Below are 15,167 nucleotides of genomic sequence, written 5' to 3'. Positions count from 1 at the left end.
AAAAAAATAAAAATTTAATTAGGTGAAATCTCGAGATAATGTGGGCGACTTTTTTCTACACCCTCTTGACCTTTTCAGTTGAAAATTAAATGGCATCAATGCCCCATATATAGAAATAATATATATAAAGTTTGGTCAAAATCAGTCCAGTAGTTCCGGAGATGTAAAGTGTGAAACACCGAACAAAAACTTACATACGAATATCCGGATAATTTCCATCCGACGGTTTTTTGGGTTTCTTAGTTGTCAAAACGTAAAGATCTGGTGAAAACCGCATATGCCCAAATTGGATCGATTACTACATTATGGATCGAATGCTTACATTATGTAGCATATTACACTTCTCAACAAGAAGACATTTCCTAACAAGATGTATTATGCAGACCACTCGTGTAGTAAAAAGGAGAAGGCAACAAGCTGGACCGAGCGTGGAAGCTATTTTCTGGCAATTTGACGGAAGTTGGAACATCACGTACAGAGTTACACAAGTCTTAGTCAATAATGCAAAGCTTACAATCTCCCTCATTTAAAAAAACACACACACATTCAGTTCCTCTTCAAACGTTCTCTTACCTCTTAAACCATCATTTTTCATACTTAATCGTATCTTTAACCATCACTCAGATCTAAACTTCGTGAATAAGAACTACAGAAGGTGATTTATTTATTACTCTACCATCCATACTTTTCTAAAAGACTGTGCTTATTCATTTTAAATCAAGTTCGATTACAATAGTTTTCCTTCTACAGTTGTAGATCTGCTATAGCGCTAAACGGGAAAGTAACAAATAAAAGAAGAAAGATTTCATTAGCACATTAAGAATAAAAACAATACTTCGTAGTTATAAATAGACGGGGTACGCTAATAAGATATAATTATAAAACATATCAAGTTATGTGTTGGTATGTTATATCTGTAGAAATTTTTAAGAAGGCCTATGGGTTGCCTATTTTTTGGTTATATAAATTTTAGGTAGAATTCATAAGAAAGCTATTTATTGTAATGGGTACCATGATCCGACTTCTGGAAAATCTCGACATACTTTCGTGTTTCACATCCCCCAGACCCCAAAACCACCGTCAGTTCAAACGTATATATATATATATATAGTTCACTTTCTTGTTGACTTGAAAACTGCCATAATTTTCCTCCAATCGCTTTCAAATTTATACATAAAATATAATGACCCAAAATCTCGGTCGAGTTCGTTAATAGGAAAAATCGGATCATGGAGGTGGAAATGGGTAGGCTTTTTCGAAAAAAACAAAAATCCCTTTAACTTTCTTATTAAGTAAAATATAGAATTCATTTAAGTTCCTACTATTCTTTAGATAAGTCCCTAAAACTTATCTAAGTAAATATTTTCAATATCAACAAACATTTGTCCAAGGGGTAGAAAAAATTGGGTTTCGAAGACAAAAAAAAATCTTATCTCGCTTAATAAGCACAGTATCGAATCGTTAAGTGGTCGTTAGTCCTCTAAACATTACCTAAAACCTTTGTTTAAAACAATTTTTGATATGACTAACCTTTACGGCAAGGGATGACCAAAATGTTGCTGGAATTGTAAAAAGATGGAGTCTGTCGTATGCTAAATGTGTGAAACTTTTTTCACACGCAACCATTGTCGTATTGAGTAAATATGAAGTTTTTTTAACTTTAAGGTGGAAATATTTTTTAACTCCTACTTAGCAACGGTGAAACCTACCTCTGCCTTCCGGCGTATCGTAAGGGATTTTTTTATATATCTTTTTTCTCGCGTAAAGAAATACTAAAAGGAAAATAATACGTAACGTATAATGTGAAGAAAACCTTCCTTTTATATTTTAACAATACAAAAGGTGATAAAAAAAGAAGATATTTGTTTATTATTAACTGGCATTTATTATTTATTCTTAAATAGTAGAAAAATAATGATCCATGACAAAGTTATCTAAGATTCCTTTTTGGGCTAATTTATAATGAAGTTTTATTGTTAAATTATCATTATATGGTTAAGTAAACCAAATAAGTTTTAAAAATTCAAAAAATCTGTATTTTATTACTTTTTATGTTACCCTTCCAAAAAAAGCTATGTTAAATGTAAGAAATTCAAATAATTTCCTAAAAGGAAATTCTAATTATCTTAGGTGATTCTATTTTTTTTTCTTTTACCATTTTTAATTCAATTAAATTATTAAAATAATAAATACAATTCTATATTTCTTTCAGTCATTTTTAACCTTACTTTTTTTTGTCTTCACTCATCTGACTGGCAGCTCTCCAAGATTCCCTATCTAGTGCTAGCCGTTTTTTTCAGTATACCCTCTACATCCTACATCCCTAACAATTTGTTTTACATATTCCAAACGTGGCCTGCCTACACAATTTTTCCCATCTACCTGTCCTTCCAATACTAAAGCGACTATTCCAGGATGCCTTATTATGTGGCCTATAAGTCTGTCTCTTCTTTTAACTATATTTTTCCAAATGCTTCTTTCTTCATCTATTTGCCGCAATACCTCTTCATTTGTCACTTTATCCACCCATCTGATTTTTAACATTCTTCTATAGCACCACATTTCAAAAGCTTCTGATCTTTTCTTCTCAGATACTCCGATTGTCCAAGTTTCACTTCCTTATAAAGCGACACTCCAAACATACACTTTCAAAAATCTTTTCCTGACATTTAAATGAATTTTTGATGTAAACAAATTATATTTCTTACTGAAGGGGCTCGTTTAGCTTGTGCTATTCGGCATTTTATATCGCTCCTGCTTCGTCCATCTTTAGTTCCCTAATCTACTTCCCAAATAACAAATTTCTTCTACCTCCATAATCTTTTCTCCTCCTATTTTCACATTCAGTGGTCCATCTTTGTTATTTCTATTACATTTCATTACTTTTGTTTTGTTCTTGTTTATTTTCATGCGATAGTTCTTGCGTAGGACTTCATCTATGCCGTTCATTGTTTCTTCTCAATCCTTTTTACTCTCGGCTAGAATTACTATATCATCAACAAATCGTAGCATCTTTATCTTTTCACCTTGTACTGTTACTCCGAATCTAAATTGTTCTTTAACATCATTAACTGCTAGTTCCATGTAAAGATTAAAAAGTAACGGAGATAGGGAACATCCTTGTCCGACTCCCTTTCTTATTACGGCTTCTTTCTTATGTTCTTCAATTGTTACTGTTGCTGTTTGGTTCCTGTACATGTTAGCAATTGTTCTTCTATCTCTGTATTTGAACCCTAATTTTTTTAAAATGCTGAACATTTTATTCCACTCTACGTTATCGAATGCCTTTTCTAGGTCTATAAACGCCAAGTATGTTGGTTTGTTTTTCTTTAATCTTCCTTCTACAATTAATCTGAGGCCTAAAATTGCTTCCCTTGTCCCTGTACTTTTCCTGAAACTAAATTGGTCTTCTCCTAACACTTCCTCCACTCTCCTCTCAATTCTTCTGTATAGAATTCTAGTTAAGATTTTTTATGCATGACTAGTTAAACTAATTGTTATATATTTAACCTTACATAATTTTATAATGGTATGAAATGCACGAAAATTCCTAAAATGACCAATTTTTAAAGAAATATACATTAATAATCGGAAAATGTTAACATTTTCCATTAATAATAATTTTTCCATTAATGGTAAGTACTATTTCGATTAGATTAATTTAAATAAAAATTAGGATATTTTAATTGGGATTGAGAATATAGTTCTTTTTTAAATTAATCTAATTTTAAACCAATAGTTGAGTATTATTAATTCAGTTTAACAAAAAAAAAGATAATTAATTTTTGTATTATAATAATAATAATATAAATAATAATAATTTATTTATATACTTAAAGGGAAAACTTTTATTACTCCTACTGTGTACGTTGCAATCGGTGCAAATAGTGAACAACAAGCAATCCTTCCCCACGGCCCAATGAGATAATGAGATGAGAATGATATGTATGACACATAAATCAAGTACAGTCTAGTACAGACTCAGGTCTACTATTCCTGAGACATGTGATTTTAATTGAACCCCAACCACCAAAGTACACCGTTATCTACTAACAAATTCGTTACCATATTCAAATTCGTATAAAAGTAATTACCTTTTACTAGGATTTGAACCTACAACTTCCAAAATCAGCTGTTAAACAAGTGATCTACGACGATGAGTTTTACCACTCGACCAACCTAAGGGGCTAACGATATTATTTTCCTAGAAAGGAAAATAAAAAAAATAAAAATAAAAAATCAGTTACATTAAAGATCGAGATATGTTTGTAGCACTGAATTAAGTAATACGTTATTTAATTCTTCTTCAATTTTCTTATTTAAAAAATAAAAATTAAAAGGAATCAATATAGAATTAAAAAACGAAAATAATGCATTAAAAAGCAACCAGAACTCCTGTTTTCTTGAATTATGACAGCAATACAGACTACTATGTAAGAAAATTGTAATATAATACATTTATCGAGGTTTTATGTCATAGAAAACTTTATGTTGTGGTTTTAAACATTCTAATATGTTGATTTTTATAAGAAAATGAGTAGAGAGATTAAAGGTATTAATGATACAACGGGACGGAAATTGTATTACAAATAAATTACAGCTTCATAATCACATTATAATATTTTTTTTTTTTAAGCTGTTGTGCGCTGATTTTCATAAAATAAGACGCCGGCGAATATGTTTATCTGTGCACTGCATGCTCTGGCACGAATTATTTAATTACATGTTCATTTAAAAGTATTCCTCTATCAGTGACTAGATTTATTTATTATTCTATGCACGATTAAATTTACCCATAAGGATGTTTTTTTAATTTTTCAAAGTAAACATATTAATAAATTATTAGAAAAGTGGTTGAAGGACTAAAAAAGAGAATCCTCAAGTTTTAATGCTATTATGAAGTGTGATTTTACGATTCATACTCATCAGTAAAAATATACTCCTCATACCAAAAGCAGAAAGTGATACTAAGTTATTACTATAATGACAAACAAGAAATTAATTTGGGTGCAACTTAAACGTAAGAAGATGTATGTTCATATTTTAAATCGATGAACGGTATAAACATTTCAATCTTTCATTATTATGCATATTTATATACATATACTAGCCGGTCCATCTAGCCATAACCTGGACCCTCGGGGCTCAGGTCAGCCCAGGCGAATCCCGGAGCCAACTCAGGGCCTCCTTGGGGCTTCCCGCGGCCAAGGGGCATATCTCATGGCTGCAGAGCTCCACATTCCAAATTTTCCAGGGGGACCAGCGCTCTGAACACCCGCAGAGTTTGCTTCGGTCGCCATTCCTATCTATTCAGAGGGCTCCACCCCTTGGACCCCCGCACTGTACGTTATCCTCATGGTTGTGAGAATCATGCTGATAAATAGTAATTACAGTATTCAGGCTTCATAGAAAAAGAAACTAAATTACAAAACATAAAATAATAGTAACTACGTAACAAACGTACACACATCTTTGCCGAGAAAAATTATAACTTATTTCTTTGCCGTTGTGGCAGAAATATAATAATGAAGTAAAGGATTATTGTATTTTTTCCTTAATGAATATCTTTAATTCACAACTTCATCCTCCTTGGATGCGAAGAAATAATGAATACAATCATCAACTTCAAGGAAGCTAGGTGTCGGTCGGTGGCTTAAAACCTTTCCTGATATAACAGGAATGTATCCTGCAAATTTTAAAGTAATCGGTCGATTGGTTCTCACGTAATGCGGTAACAAACAAACAAACAGAGAAACTTCAAATATACACACATTTCCGAATAACCATGATCTGTTACATCGAGAGTGTACCTGATGCATGCAGAAGTTTATTTGCATAGATATTACAAGAACACCCTATTGCACCTCCAAAGACAGCGCCTCAGGGACATCCCGTCTGTAACCAGTTGATTGTGATGATTGGTCTAGCCTCGCACGAGATGCTCGCATCACTTCACCATTCTAGCCTCACACGCAGTCCCCACAGGAAACACATTATTCTTATACAGAAACTTTTTAAATTTGTCTAATATTATTTTATTTAAGGTTTATTTAATTCTCTTTTTTTGTAATATTATTCATTCGAATCAATCAGTTCAAACCAAGCTCATACAGTGACAGAGACTTACAGTTCACAGTTTATTAATTCAATTTATTACAGTTTGTGATGTGATTTAACCGGTAAATATCCACTCTATTTCATACATATATATATATTATATATTTAAAGATTTTTCTAGATGAAATACATCTAAAATCCCTCTCAGTTATGCCAAGACACATGGGTAAAAATTTGGTTGCGATTGATCTAGTAGTTTTTTTTTTTGTTTATCAGGAATAAACAACAACTCTCTCCCTCTTTATATAATAGTATATATATATTAAATTAAATTTACCTAAGCTTAGTGATTAAATTTAGTACATAAACTGTCGATGGTTTTATAATTTCCAACCTTCGTGGTGGAGTGGTTACGTCTCTTACCCGCAAGTTTCTGGATTCGAGTCCCAGTTAGATATAACAAATTTTAAATATACTGCAAACTTCATTTCATGAAATAAAAAAATGATATTAATATTAGTAATACAAATATTAATAAAATTAAATTAAGGGTTATTCTTTTTAAATCTGATTAAAATCCCAACATAGTTGGGGTTAAGTTAAAGGAAATATTTTTAATAACCGCGTGTAAGTGTAAAATCCATACTTGCTTGATAGACGATTAAGGTTTTTTTTACTTTTCTAAAATGCACAATATTTACAAATTAAAAAAAAAATTGTTTCTAATTATTAAAAAGAATTCATCTTACCTCGATGAAAATAAAAGTAGCTGTCTGCTATTCAGCTAACAGTCAGCTCCAGTTGTTAACATTCACGATACTTCCATGACAATCACCCTCAGTAATAATAATAATAATAATAATATTACAAATGATCTTGGATTTGTTGACCTTGAGAAGAAACTTCCCTCCCCACTGTTAATAATATAAATAATTCCTTATATATTTCACACTAATGTAACTGTTTGTCAGCTGAATGAAAACCACGAACAAGATACAATAAAAATCTGAAACATAATAACATAAAGGAAATATTATTATTATTTATTATACAATTATGTAATATAATGTTTTATATATATATATATATAAAATATATGTGTGTGTTGTTATAATTATTATCAAGGTATTAAGGTACAATGACTGGTTATTTTTTTTTCAAAACAATAATGATAACAATTTTAAATACCATGAGAGAAACAAAATATATTAATCTTGATGTATTATCGTATAGGTCTAACATACAAAGAGAAACATATTATAACAAGGTTAAAATACAATATTATTTTAAATAACCTCCGATTAATGTCAAATTATAGATTATTTTAAGTAGTGTAATACAAAAAATAAACCTAATTCATGTCACCTATTTGAATTCATATATTTGTTTTAATTATTTTAAGACATATTTTTATTTTGAATTTAAATTATAATATTCGTCAGTATGTTACATATAAAAACAATAATGGTCTATTTTTTTTTTTTAATTGCATTGTGTATGTTTTTATATTCAGAAATAAAAAAAAAGCGGGCCAACGGCCCACCGCGAAAATTTTAATTTGTTTGTGTCATTACACATGATTTTGTTAAATGATTTTGGCAATTTTAACTAAATAAGGTCCGTAAATTTAGCATACTAACAACCAAAAGCTTCAAACTCGTGAACAATTTTAGCTGTTAATAGAGTTGTGATTTTTTAGCACAGTTCTAACCCCAGTGTTTTCCGTTTTTATTCCAAAAACACAAATATAATTTTAGATAAATCGTTGGTATCAAGAAGTATAAATCATTCGAACGAATGAATAGTTAATGAACTGCTGTCAGCCACGCGGTGCACCATCATTGGTCCGCTCTGCACCAATAGCATCGAAAATACAACAAACAAAAAAACTCGCGCACTATCATTTTTTTATGGAGAGTAATTATATATTTATTTATTGAGCGTATGGTACCAAGAAACAATACCAATTGCAGTCAAATATTACAAAAAACATCTAACAAATTAATATAAGCTAATGATTCTGGAGTCGCCATCAGGAAATCTTTAGGAGTCCTTTCATAAGCTGTCCTAGGGCAAACTTCTGTGATGTGTTTAACAGTTAGATTTTTACCAAACTCGCAAAGGGGCGTCGGTGTTTTACCCCATAAATACAGGAAATAGGCGTACCTATCATGTTGAGTTCGTACTCTGTTTAGCGTTGACCATGTCTTATATGGCAAGTCAAAACCCGGCGGCTTTTGAGTAATACATGGGATTTGGTTATTCTGCTTTGTGGTTCATTCTTGTTGCCAGGCGTTAATTAGGTTAAATCCTTCCTCTGTGGCACTAATTGCTGTTTTGATAAGTGGCTTTCTAGGTCGAAGGCGACCATGATTGGCATCCTCAATGTCCTCATGTATTGGTAGGTTTCTATTGTCCATAATCTTCTTGTACTCTCTTATAAGAGCGTTCATTCGGCGCAGGTTTGTGAGTGCTATGTGGCTCAATAATAGATGCTATTACACAGGAGTAGACCTGATAACCCCGGCAACCATTCTCATAGTGTTATTAAGTTGAGCATCAATGCTATAAACATACGGGCTATTAAGCCACACTGGCGCCCAATATTCTGCAGCCAAGAAGACGTGGTTGAGAAGACGAGGTCATTAGGTGCTCCGTAAATGAAAGCGTTCTATCAAGTGTCACGCCTAGGTATTTTGGTGTCTAATTGTGAAAGATCCATGTATTTTCGAATAGAATTTTAAGCTCTCTATTAGCAAACTTGTTACTTAAATGGAAGGATGACACCTCTGTTTTACTAGCATTTGGTTGGAGGCGCCATCTTCGGAAGTACCTTCCCAGTGAATTTATATCACGATGAATAAAATTTAAAATAGTACGGCCGCTACTACTAATGAGCTGGGGTGTTCTATATCGATGTAAAATGGCAATTTATTCTATATAAATCATATGGAAATAGAATTTTGTTGCGTATGAAAATTGTCATGCCTGGCCAAGATTCGAACTACGGATTTCCGAATGAAAGGCTGAGACACTACCACTCTGCCTCGGAGATCGGCAAAAGAACCACATTAAATATTTACTGATGAATAAAAGAAAAAAAGAAATTAATGTAATTATGGGAATATTTATAAATTATATTTACTTATAAGAATATATAAGATTACTTATAATATTTATGTATAAGAATATTATTGTTTTAAATAATAACGTTTTATCGTTGTTAATAGGCCTTACTACAAAAATATGAAGTTTTAAATTACGTAAATAAACTACAACTTAAAGATATATTTGAAAAAAATATGACAATGAGGTATATCAATCTAACAAAAGAAATATAGTTATTTCATGAATTCAACCTGAAGACAGGTTAAATTTATAAATTGTAAACCTGATAATTTTTTTACATACGTAAACATTAAGTAACCTTTAGAAATATAATTTTATTAATGAGTTTGTATAATTATTGATATATTAAAAGTTAAATTACAAAAATGGATATATGCCAAAGTTTTCAAAGTGCTTATTTATATAAAATTAATTAATAAAAAAAAATTAAGTAATTATTATTATAGTAACTGCATACTTTAAAAATCGTACGTACATATTTTACATATTAAATTAAATACTTCACATAGAAACTATGTATAATTTTAATGAGGTATGCATGCATGCATATGCATAAAACTGTGTAAAAGAAAATAAGGAATAAATAAACAAAAAAAAGAAGAAAAACAACACATATTATTGCTGTTATATACGTTTGCTGTTAAAATGGTAATATACAAATTATAAGATAAAAATATTATTTAAACAATATTTTTAATTCTTCTCTAGTAATAATTATTAGCCTCTCCTTTTTTCTGTAAAAGAAAAAATCTACTAGAAGTATTAAAGGATACTGTTATTAATATGAACATATATCCTGAGGTAAAATTTTATAATTTAACGGAAAAACTTTATATTTATATTAAAAAAATATATATATTAGAATAAATATTAAATAAATTGCTTATTCTTTAATATTATTATTATGGTTAAATTAACTATTACTCTTAGAAAAGGAAAAAAAAGTTATTTTTAGAAATACTTAGTAATAATAAATGGTATAATCATTACTGCAAATTTTATTTTATCTTTATAGAATAAATGAAAGAAAATTTATCGACAAAAGCTGTTTTAAGTGAAATAATAATAAATTTAAATGATAACTTTGCTAATCAAATTTTTTAAAACACATACACACACATATGATTTGTATCTAGTTTTATATAACTTATCCTTTACAAAAGATAAAATCTATATTTACGTTATGGCTCGTAGAACCATGGTGTTTATTATTAGAGATAAAAATTTATCTTCAATTATTATTATTATTATTGGATAACTTCCAATGGATGTTTAAAATAAGAAAATTTATATGAAACACAACGTAAATAAAATATTTTTAGCTTGTAAGAAAAAATTAGCAATTAAAAACACCGGTAATTTAACTTACTTTACAGGTATCAAATATCTAAAAGTAGATAAAAAATAAAATTTGAAAATAAAATTATTTTTTGTATTGAAAATGTTTTCTTTCTTTTTATCGAATTTTACGGTAACAACTGAGTATTTTCCGTTCATTTAAATAAGACTGATAATAATTTTCTTATAATAATAATAATTTATAAGGTAAAAAGAGAAAATATAAGATAAGATAATAAAAACATTTTTTTTTACAACAGTTATTATATATTGGTAACACTGAATAAAATATTTTTTTTATTATTACTTCTTCAGCTTTAGTATAAAAAAATGAAAAAAAAAATCCTTAGACTTAAACTAGGAAATTATAGAAAAACATAGAATTAAAATAAAAAGAATACTCTTGATTAAGTTTACCTGAATTATACTAGTGGTAGGGAATTATTATGAGAAATAATCGTAATGTTTGCAATGAACCTAATACTTTATAAATCATAGAAAATTTTAAGTTAGGATTTATTAAGATGCAAAGTAAAGTACAGAAGTACAGTGCCTAGTAAAATAGTAAAATTCAGTCAAATAATAAAGAAAAAAAAAATGTTAATAGTTTCCTAATACTTTTTTTCGGAAAGTAGTGATAAAACTTATAGGATTGAATATTAGATATACTCTGGTAGATTTTTAATAATCGCTTAATGGAGAAAACAAACGGGAAACTACATCATACATCATTTTTTCTAATATTCCTGTTATTTTTTTTTTTGTGATGGCTATGCTATTTTTGGGTGTTAACTTTTGTCTTGTACTAGAAAATACAAAATTTAGTTATACCAAAAATTTTTTTTTTATGAGAAACATTGTGTTGTAGATATATCCTACGGGTTGATATAATGGTGAACTCATTGCAAATCAGCTGATTTCGAAGTCGGGAGTTCTTAGGTTGAAATACAACTGTAAAGGCAGTTACTTTTATACGGTTTCAATTACTAGGTCATGGATAGCGGTGTTCTTTGGTGGTTGGGTTTCAATTAACCACACATCTCAGGAGTGGTCCACCTGAGACTCTACATGATTATTTACATTCATACATATCATCGTCATTTATTCTCTGAAGTAATACCTTACGATGATTCCGGAGGCTAAACAGAAAAAGAAAAGAAACTACTACTACTACTACTACTACTACTACTACTACTGTTGTAGAAAAGCATTTTTAGTTCTGCGGAGGATGGCTGGGAGGATCTGATGCTGTTATGGATAGAATAGCAAGCTGGGTGGCGAGGGACAAAACTGTGAGTACTTACTTCGCCAATATAGGCTTTTTGTCATTGAGCACCGGTTATCTGAGATATTCGCTGTTAGAATGAGAATGGATGTGTGGAGAACTCTGCGAAGGAGCTGCGGTGTGGGAGGGTCTAAACATTAACCTCGCTCCCGAAAGCGGACCAGAGAAGAGAGAAATAGGATATATTTTCATAACAGGTTTATTAAATTTGTGAATCTATTTCTTGATTTTGAAGTTAGTAAATCATGAGTAAATTAAATTGTAGAAAAAAAATTGTCGTTGTGGCGATCAGCACTTGTTTCATTGGTGTAAGAGTAGTATTTTTGGTGTGTAAAGACTCAGTCAAATAATGACAATAACAAAATAACAAGCAGACAAACAATATATATATATATATATATATATATATATATATATGTGTGTGTGTGTGTTACGGTAAAACCCCGTATACCGGTAAATCTTATGTTTTACCGGTAAATTCTAACATTTATCAAGTCACTTGATAAAAGTCCCAAAAAATCTTGAAAACACAGTTATTTCGGATTTTTACCAAATAGTTTTGGTCATTATTGACATTTACCATAGACTGTTAGTAAAAGTTGACAATTCTGTATTGAAATCACTCAAAAGTATGGATTTAAAAATGCTCTTCCCAATTTCTGAATTTCAGTGCACTGCGGGTAAAAAATGAAACAGTTTTTTTTCAAAAGATAACAAAAAACATTTATTTTGCTATATAATACTAAGAAATTTCAAAAACTTTACAAATAATTAATTCATATACACTAATATCCAGGAATGAATAATTTTCAGCAAACTTCTACAATGGTAAATAGCAATATGTTCGTTGTTATAATTAAATTAATTCTTTCGAGAATACAAATTACAAAAAAACTCTAACTAAAAATAATGCCCATCTCAAGTACTAGATAATAACTCGAGCAAGAAATATTTGCTCTTCATATTAGTTACTTTTTGAATGAAAAGTTTTGTTAAACTTAGTGTTCCAATTGTACGAAATTTTGAAATTCATACGTTATTATTTATTGCAGTAAGGTTGACTATTATGGCATTTATAATTACAAAGTAATTTTGCACATTTGCACAAAAATCTGTTCGTCGTACACTTTTTCACGCAGTTGCATTTTGTGAATCCCTACCCACCAACTAAAGACTTTTTCACAACTTCTCGTTTGCTCACTGTCTTAGTTCCAACTTCCTTAACACTCAAAAAACTTTCTTTGTACAACGTAATCTAGTTTTTCGTATACATCGCTTGTAGTTTACCCACCTTTGTACCAAGTTCATAAAAATCATCGTGTTTAATACCAATAATGACAGCTATAATTGATTTTGGATCCAACTTTGCTCTATTTATATCTGGAACTTTCACTCTGACGTTTTGCCCGACAGAAAGTTTTTGGAACTTTTTAGACGATGCTACCTTCATCTTTTCAATAGTAGATGTTCCAGTCATCTTTTCATATATTAACAATATACGAATTGAAATCCCCAAATTGAGAAGAGCATTTTTAAATTCATGCTCTTTCCTATTTAGAAGTGATTTCGTTACAGAATTGTCAACTTTTACCAACAGAATATGGTAATTGTCAACAATGAACAAAACGATTTGTTAAAAGTCCGAATTAAATGTGTTTTCAAGATTTTTTCGGACTTTTACCAAGTAACTTGGTAAATGGTTAGAATTTACCGGTAAAACTTAAGATTTACCGGTATTCGGGGTTTTACCGTAACATATGCATACATTTCCGAATAACCGTGATCTGTGAGATGGAGAGGTGTACCTTATGCGTGCAAAAATGAGCTTTCAACTTGCTATTCGATACCCCGTATGAATTTTGACAATCGGATGATTGTTTGCAGATATATTATAAGAGCACCCCATTGCACCTTCCAAAACATCGCCCCAGGGACATCCTGTTTGTTATCCGTTGGTGGAGATGACTGGTCTTGCCTACCACGAGATTCTCACCACTCTAGCTTCACACGCAGTCCCCATGGGGAAACCCATTCTTGTTAACAGTATTTTTTTAATTTATTTAATATTTTTTCTTTTTTTAACGTAAATTTAATTCTATTATTTTTTGTAATATTTATTCATTCGACTTACTCGTATCATTCAGTTCAAACCCAGCTCATACGATGATACAAGACTCACAGTTCTCAGTTCATTAAAGTTTGTACTTCAACCGGCAAATCTCCACTACTACATATTTATATATATTTTTTGTTTTTCTTTCTTCGAGATTTTTCGAGATGAAATATATATTTTCTCAGTTATGCCAAGAAACATGGGCAAAAATTTGGTTGCTACTGATCAAGAAGTTTTATTATTCATCTTGAACAAAAAAAAACCATCTTTCTCTTTATGTAATAGTATAAATTTACCCTATGAAAACATTATGATTAACGTAAATAATTTACAATCGTGAATTAGCACAATATGCGTAAACCTAATAAAAATTTAGCAAATATATTTCTACTAAAATAATGATAATATCGCTGAAAAAAAAAACTGATATTTTGTAATCACTCTTACGAAGTTATATATTGCTTTGCAATAACAAAACAAATTAACTACAGGAATTCTGAAACAACTAACTTGATTATTACAAAATGTTTATCTATACTGATAAAACAAAAATATTTAAATATCTCAACGTAAAACTGCTGTCAAAATAAGACTGAGATATAAATGCAAAGAAGGTTATAATGTATTAACAATATTAAAACAAGTCACAAGAAAATACCAGGCCAAAGACATGTTACTTCTACTAGACATGTAAGATTGATAGCAATTAAAAATTTTAAACAATGTTCGTGAATGTTAATATTAAAAACGTATATAAAATTAAATCATAGAATAAAATAATACTTAAGCACACATGATTTAGCATATGTAATATGAATTTATATTACTATGTAATGTAATGTATTATTATTATAACTATGTAAGAGTTTTTAATATATATGTATAATTAACATATTAATTTAAAATTTAACCTTCGTAATCAAATATTCAATATAATTGGATAAATTTACGTAAATAAAAATAAAAAAAACCCAAATAGAAGTGAAAGTTATCTTAATTATAATCATTTATCATTTTAATATTACCGACAATTACTTTATAAATATATATTTGATACATTTATTGACAAGTTTTTATTTTTTATTTCATAATAAATTATTTCTTCTCACTAAAATTCATATTCATATATATTTTTTTTTGTGCGAATAGACCATCAAGTATCATCAAATATAATTTGTTTAATTTTTGTCATAGAATTTATTCTGATGTGATCTTTTTATTTTCTTCAGTCAATTTCATACAACT

The 15,167-nt window shown here is 29.6% G+C and overlaps 1 protein-coding gene across 3 annotated transcripts in view; it reads right to left on the bottom strand.

The window, feature by feature from the left end:
* Positions 1–15,167, bottom strand: part of LOC142329855 (uncharacterized) — a 349,453-nt gene that overhangs the window by 235,574 nt on the left and 98,712 nt on the right. For all 3 annotated transcript variants that reach the window (XM_075374727.1, XM_075374726.1, XM_075374725.1), the window contains one exon: positions 6,807–7,063. The gene's annotated coding sequence lies outside the window, so the exon portion shown is untranslated. The remainder of the gene's footprint in view (positions 1–6,806; positions 7,064–15,167) is intronic.

The sequence above is a fragment of the Lycorma delicatula genome, chromosome 9 (assembly GCF_047948215.1).
Source record: "Lycorma delicatula isolate Av1 chromosome 9, ASM4794821v1, whole genome shotgun sequence".
Lineage (NCBI taxonomy): Eukaryota > Metazoa > Arthropoda > Insecta > Hemiptera > Fulgoridae > Lycorma > Lycorma delicatula.
This window is presented reverse-complemented; position numbering and strand designations above follow the sequence as displayed.